A 7,458-nucleotide genomic window follows, 5' to 3' on the forward strand; every position below is an offset into this window, starting at 1 on the left:
CCTTGTCCCCTCGTCCATCATTTTTACACAGACGGGTTTCTCAGATAAACAGGAAAACTATCAGATGGAATGGTGCCTGGCCTTCTACACAAGCATACCACAGCTGTGGGGCTGGCAGGGGCTGCCTGTGTTATAACACCTTATCTATGCTTTACAGATGTGAAAAGAATTTCTAGCAGGCGTTAGAGAAACCCAGAAAGCCCCATCCAAATTAGAACGCAGAGGAACCGAACTTTAGTCTTTTGTCCAATCACTGTGTTCTCGTTCACCACACGGTCACTGCAGGACAAGGCTGAGTCCAGCAGTAGTTTTGGAAACACAATCTGCAGAAGCTTCCCCAGACTGTGTCGCTCCCCCAAGGGAGAGCTGGGCTGGGGCGTGGCGAAGTGGTACAGAGCCTGCCTAACATGCACCAGGCTGAGATTTGATTCCCAGCACTACAAAGCCAACAGATAACTAAGAAGAATAAAACACCGGAAAAAAGAAAAAGCAGTCACTTCTACACATGCTCTCTCATTCTAAAAGTTTTAATAAGAATGCTGAGATGTCCTTCCAAAATGAAGTTAGTTTAGCCAGAAGATGAAAGAAAGTAGAAGATACAATTCGTTTATTTAATTACTACTAACTTTGGACCTGTGGTCCTCAACCTTCCCAATGCTGTGACCTTTTAATCCAGTTCCTCATGTTGTGATGACCCCCAACCATAAAATTATTTTCGTTGCTACCTCTTATCTGTCATTTTGCTACTGTTATGAATCGTAATGTAAATATGTGACCCCTGTGAAAGGGTCAGTCAACCACCAAAGGGGGTCCCGACTCAAAGGTTGAGAACCACTGCTTTGGTCTAAAGGAACGAAGAGAAAAGGGAAATTGCACCCTAGTTCCTTTCCAAACACTAGAGATCAGCCATGAGGGGGAGTGCGTCCTGCTTGCGACTCAGCCAGCCAGAAAAGAGCAAATGCTTCCTCCTAGGGACTGTCCCCTTCAGTCTGCATTATCCTAGCCATCTTCTCAGGAGGTTCAATGTAAGCAATTTACACTTTCTCCCCAGTGTTTCCTTATAAAACACACTGGCTTCTTAATCAGGCGGACACGTCCCTGTTGCTCTGGAGTCTCAGGGAGCTAATCCCAGGACCTATCCCTGTTTCCTTTTCGTCCGGCATCTGTCACTTCCCAATAAAAATCCTTTTGTCTCAGAGATTTCTTAGCTGCTGTCGTGTTCATGGTTTCCTGACTGCAGCATTTGAAAGGCAAAACACCGCCTCTAGGTGGCCAGGGGAAGGGAAGAAGAGATCAAGACTTACTTTATGAACTTTCAGGGCTTGGCCTATGACCTGGAGGTTGGAACTGGCCACCCTTAGTGTCAGTGAAAGCCAATCGGTTTTTCTAAAGACCATTAGACTGGCTTGCAGAGACCGAAAGCAAACAAATTAAAGACCTGTGGAAAGCAGAGGCCTCAGCCCTGTTCCACTAAGACGTGCTCCCAAATGGACAGAGATAAGCATCTTCAAAAGGAAACATCTGGGCTAATGGTTTAGCTCAGTGGCAGAGCTCTTGCCTAACGCATGCGGGCTCTGAGTTAGACCCCCAGAACCAATTAAAAAAAGAGATCAAAGGTATACATGTGAAGTGCTCAATTCATACTTGGCCTCCACACGGACTCAATAAAACACAGTTGTAAGCACCATGCTTGTTATTATTCTGTCTTAAAATTCAAATGAAAATAGCCAAGGCTGAGGTGGGAAAACGGTGTCACCCAGCTAAAAACAGAAGTGCCGACTTCAGTGTTTTCATTTGCTAAACCATTCTCTCATTTTTCCTGGCCTTGTTTTGTTGCTGTTGTTGTTAAGATTTATTTATTTTTATTTTATGTATATGCGTGTTTTGCCTGCATGTATGGCTGTGTACCACATGTATGGCTGATGTCGTCAGAGGCTAGAAGAGGGCATCAGATTCCCTGGAAATGGAGTAACAGAAGGCTCTGAGCTGCTGTGTAGGTACCAGGAATCGAACCTGGGCCTCTGGAATAGCAGCCAGTGCTCTTCACCACTAGGCCATGTCTCCAGTACCCTCTTATGTATGCCCCCAAATGCTAAATGCCATGGTTACTTGGTAAATGGAAGTTCTACATTTTTTCATGGATCTACATGATTCCAATATGATAACAGTACCTGGAAAACTCAAGTCAAAAATAATCATTTTAATATTGGGTTTAGGGAATTGTCTCAGTGGGTGAACGTGCCAGCCATGCAAGCCTGGTAACCTGAATTTGATCCCCAAAACCCATGCAAAAAGCCAGATGCAAACCTGGAGAACTCTGGGCAGCAAAGACAATAAAGAAGATCTTTTCTCAACATGGTAGTAGAGCCTCAGCTCCCGTGAGTCATCCTCTGACCTCAACACCTCATTGCGGACCAAGCAGGCTTGTCCATGGAAGGGTAAGAGCATACACACACACATACACACACACACACACACACACACACACACACACACACACACTCACACACACAGATAAAACTCCTGGGCTGGCAGTGTGGCTCAGTGGTGGAACATGTGCTGCGTATGCACAAGGCTCTGAGTTTGATCCCCGTCATCGCGAAGAAAGAAAACTCAAGATGGAAGTCAGGGGGCACAGGTTTGAGGGCAAACCAGGTGATCTGAGCTCCAGTTCCAACTCACACTCTCAAACGGTGATCAATTACTTACCCCAACTGGGTTTCGGTTTCCTTAAGAGCATAATAAGATAATAACAGTACCTACCTCATGCCATAAGCTAAATTGCTCAGAACAGTGAGAGCCCTGCATACGAGTAGCTATTACGATATATGATCAATATTATAAAAGTGAGACACACTCCAATGCCTATCAGCCCATCAGAATGGCACACTGCCTACATGCATGACCCTGTTTCATGAAAACCACTGTCAGAAAATCAGTAAAATTCACATACAATTGCATAGTGAGGAGAATTGGCCTCACACAGTCTCCAACGCAATTTCTGCCCCACAGGTGTTACTGGAAGTTAACTGACAGTTAACAGGAAGTTAGCTTCCCAGGGGACAAACTTTGTAGCCGTAATGCCTGCACTACCACCACCCGTTCACCGTGTCCGAGTGAGGGGCTGTGGATCAAAAAACAGAGACAAGAGACAGCGGGTCATTTGCCTCAGCAGAATGCCGAATGCCGTTTATTGAAGGAGGGAGGAGGCCTTAAATAGAGGCTTACAGAACAGTGGGAGAACCCGGGAGTGCAGAAGTTCACTACAGATGTTTTACATTCTTGCACCCTAGCTGCCAATATGCAGGATACACACACAAGGAACCTCCCATAAGCATTCAGGAGGGAGGAAACCGGCAGGGGATTAGCATAGGGAGGACATCAAGGTCAAGGTCAGCAAGCAAGGCAACAGCTACCCAAAACGTGTGTGTGTGTGTGTGTGTGTGTGTGTGTGTGTGTGTGTGTGTGTGTACAAAACTTGATTGGGTTTCCAGTAAACTTGAGTGCTAGCCCCTAAGTTCTGAAGTCAGAAGGTCCAGTTGGGTGCTGGAATGCAGTCTCCCTTATTATTTTCCAGCCCAGGGTTACACAGCCTTCATTCCAGCCCCTCCTGGTCGATGTCCCCACATATATGGAAGTCATTAAAACAACAACTCCACTTGTTGAAACCTGCTCCACCAAAGAGGCAGGTCAGAGTCACTGTCTAACACTTACCTAGGGACTTGCACAAACTTTTCCGCTCTTGCTCGTTTTCTTCCTGTGTACCATCATCCTGGAACAAAGACGTTTGCATGTACCAGCATATATGAGGGCTCAAGAGACATGGCTGAAGACCAAACCTATGTCTCATAAAGCTTATGTTTTCCACAAGCCCAACTCCCACTTAGACTGAGGACATGCTTCAAAGACTACATCTAAATTTTACTTCTCTAGTGAAATGTCTTGAGACTCATTGCCAATATATGGAGACACCAAAGACAAAGCTGCCCCATTTGGTCCCTGAGAGGAAAAGAACTCCAGCCAGGAGGACCTCCTGACACGTCGTATTAACAAATGGTTGAGTTTCCCAAGACAATGGAGATAAGCACACTTTGTCACCGACTGACTGCATGTGGTCATGGAGCATTGTCCTTCAATTTTCTATTCTGTTTAAAGTTCCAGAATCATATCCTTGCCTCTTATAGGCTGGAGGTTGTATAAGGGGAGTTTTATGGATCTAAAATTAATAGCCCAAGGAGATTATGTTTAACCATGTGTAAACATCTTGTGTGAAAAAGCAGAATAGAAGCAATGTTAAGCCCAGCTGGAAAGTACCAGAGAATTTAGTGAGTCTTTGGGGGCAGCCATGTGTCCACCTACATCTCTTATGATGAGTTATTAGTGAGGGCATATCACCAGGCAACATTCCTTATGCATTTGGGATCACAGAGGGTTTAGTTTTCATTCCTAGAGAAATTCTAGGCTACTTATGGTCTGGACTTTACATCATCATTACTTGATTTTAGTACAGAATGTATGACTGAATTAGGCAGGTTCCCCAGAGGAATAGAATAGATAGAATGTGTGTAGCTCCATTTGGAATAAACGGGGATTCACTAGATGGGCTTACCCAACACGGGGTAGGTAGTCCAACAAGAACTGGAGAGACTGGGAACCTGGGTGCCGTTGAGTCCAAGAAGCTGGATGTCTCAGCATTCCCAGTTTGGTGTGAAAGCCTGGAAGATTCCTGGAGAGGTGATGAACTTCATTCACACCGGAAGGCTGAAGAAGCTGCTGTCTAATGTCAGCAGAGGATATCAGGGAAGCAGAGGAGGAACAGACACCCCACAGAGATGAAGATAGGCAAGCAAGAAGCTAGGAAGTCTTTATATACAATTTATTTCTTCTTCACTGTGATAGCCTTAGCTAGCCTGGAACTCACAGAACTCCTCCTGCCTCTGCCTTCTAAAGTACTGGGATTAAAGGTGTGCCCCGCAGTACCAGGCCTTGAAAATTTTAATATATTATACTCATTTCCTTGTGTGACTAAAAACTGGACAGGCATTTTCACTGTTAGTTATAGGCTATTGTTCTTTCTTAATGAATTCCCTGCCCTGAACATGGAGATTGTTTCTAATTTTTCCAAGTTATAAATAATGCTGCAATGAACATCTTTAAATACAAAAATCATGTGCTCTCCTTGTATGTTATCCTGAGAGGGCATAAATTCCCAGAGGGGAGTGGGAAAGAGAGAGAAGGAAAGAGGACAAACGTGTATAAGTAAGAGTGGCAGGTTTGGGAGAGGAGATAACATAAAATTATAAAATATACAGGTTATGTTGGTTTGCGTGATATAGCATGTATGATTCAGGCTGATGAGTAGTTTTAGTTTTTAAATTACGGTTGCTACAACCTCTTGTACAAATCCATTGGGTCCACTGTGATATGTGCGTATACTATGCCTTGCTCATAAAGGTAGACGTGTTTATATGGCTCTGTCTTCAAGTTTCCTGACGGTTTAGCCAGCCAAACTCTATTCCTGCACTCCTCCTGAAAACTGTCAGTTTTGACAACTCTGCCCTCAGGTACAGAATTCTCAGGGTATTCTTTCTTACAGGTTTGTTTCTCGGCTGAGATCCCCCGACTGTTTGCTCCTTGTGACTCTCTTCATAGGGTTCCAGATGGCAGCTTCTCTCCATTCTTTGATGGCTACTTCTCACATGTGCCCTCTCCAGGTGTGCTTCTACATCGTATTTCCTTTTTTTTTTTTTTTTTTTTTTTTGACTGTAAGGGTGAATTCTCCTATGTTTCCACATGCTAGCTACTCCCTATTTATACTGAACATTGTAGGTGATTCTTTGTGAGGTCTCTGGCTTTCATTATGTTTCTCGGGAGATTTCTGTTCCGTAAACAAATTACTGGTGGATCATCTTAAGTTTATGTTTATAAAGTTTTGATGGATAGCTTTTTCCCCCCAAGGTGGGACTATTTAAAACCCATGGTGTTCACGCAGCCCTTAGATGTCACACCCCTCTGCAGCAGACAGCAGTTGATGTGTGGCCTCAGTTCTTCCAAGCTTCCAACTTGCACTTTCCACTGGGCATTTGGGGGTCATCGGAATAAGCCGGAGTTCAGAGGCAGACTAAGCATTTGCCTGTTTAGATGCAGATGTGGGGACTACCTACTCGGTGGCTGCTTCTTTGCTGGGGTTTCACGCTAGGTTTCTAATTATCCTTGCAGCTCTGAGGTCTAAACCTCTAACGGCTCACAACGGGGTTTTCAGTGGCTTCTGCCTGCCGTATTGTGCACACAAGAAGGGTCTGTGTCGATGTGACACTCGCCTGGCCAGTGTGGCTCCTGCTTCTGAGGCCTGAGAGTCTCGGCAGCTCCTGCCCCTTGTTCCCTCTCTGGGTTCTTTGAAGAGCTGGGAAGATTTTTGTCTGGAACTGACTATTGCTTCCTATGGGAGAATGATTGTGGTTCTCTACACTCATATTATCAGCACCGGAACTCTCTGGTCTCCTCCACCAATAGGACTGTGTGTTTTTCCTGTTCCCCAACCCCCTGGCCTTTCTTCTTCTTTTGTTTCTGAAGCCTTACTGTATGTTACATCTCTGTTGAAACACAAAAGACCTGCGTAAAGGAACTTTGGGAGTTTTACTGTCGTTATCACCCTTTTAGTTTTTAGACAGGGTCTCACATTGTAACCTAGGCTGACCTCCTCAGACCTAAAGCGACGCTCCTGCCTCAGCCTCCCTGGTGCCAGGATCACAGACTGTTATATGTAACCCAGGACCATCAATCACCAATTAAGAAGATGCCTTACAGGCTTGCCCACGGCCCAGGCTTACAGAGGCATTTTCTCAATTTAGGTTCCTAGCCATCAAATGACCTTAGTTTACTGTCAAGTTGACAAAAAAATTATGCAACATAATTTTTCTTCTAATCCTACAGAAGTCTTTCTAAGTATATTACAGAAGTCTCAATCTGTTAATGCTATTTATCACTGGTTCCTTCTTGTTTATCAAAGATAGATAAGTGTCAGACCTTAGAAAACAGCAATATGTAATTAACCCTTAATCACGATTTAGGCATTTATCCACCATTTTTATTACTGGAAACTTCTGTACATTTTTAACTTCTAGCCATGACTTCAAAAATTTGTATATGCAAAAATATGCCAACTAAAACTAAATGGCATACTAGTCTAAGGGTTCCATGGTTACAGCAAGACTAGAGTGAATGAGTGAAGCTAGGAAAACATTGTTCAATAACGTTCTTCCTCCAACCAGCAGACCGCGGTGAAGGCAAGCTAGAGTTGGAAGAGAAGTCAGGACAAGAAATGTAGACTTGAGAATTCAAAGGCTTGAGACCTTCAGTCCAGTGCCATTGTTAGAGTCGGGTCTTCTAGCTTTAATGTAAAGGTTCTTGAGAATGCAGCCAGCCATTCTAAGAGGGTCTATCTTCGGTCCCCTGAGA

Source organism: Peromyscus eremicus, chromosome 4 (genome assembly GCF_949786415.1).
Source record: "Peromyscus eremicus chromosome 4, PerEre_H2_v1, whole genome shotgun sequence".
In the NCBI taxonomy this organism is placed as follows: Eukaryota; Metazoa; Chordata; class Mammalia; order Rodentia; family Cricetidae; genus Peromyscus; species Peromyscus eremicus.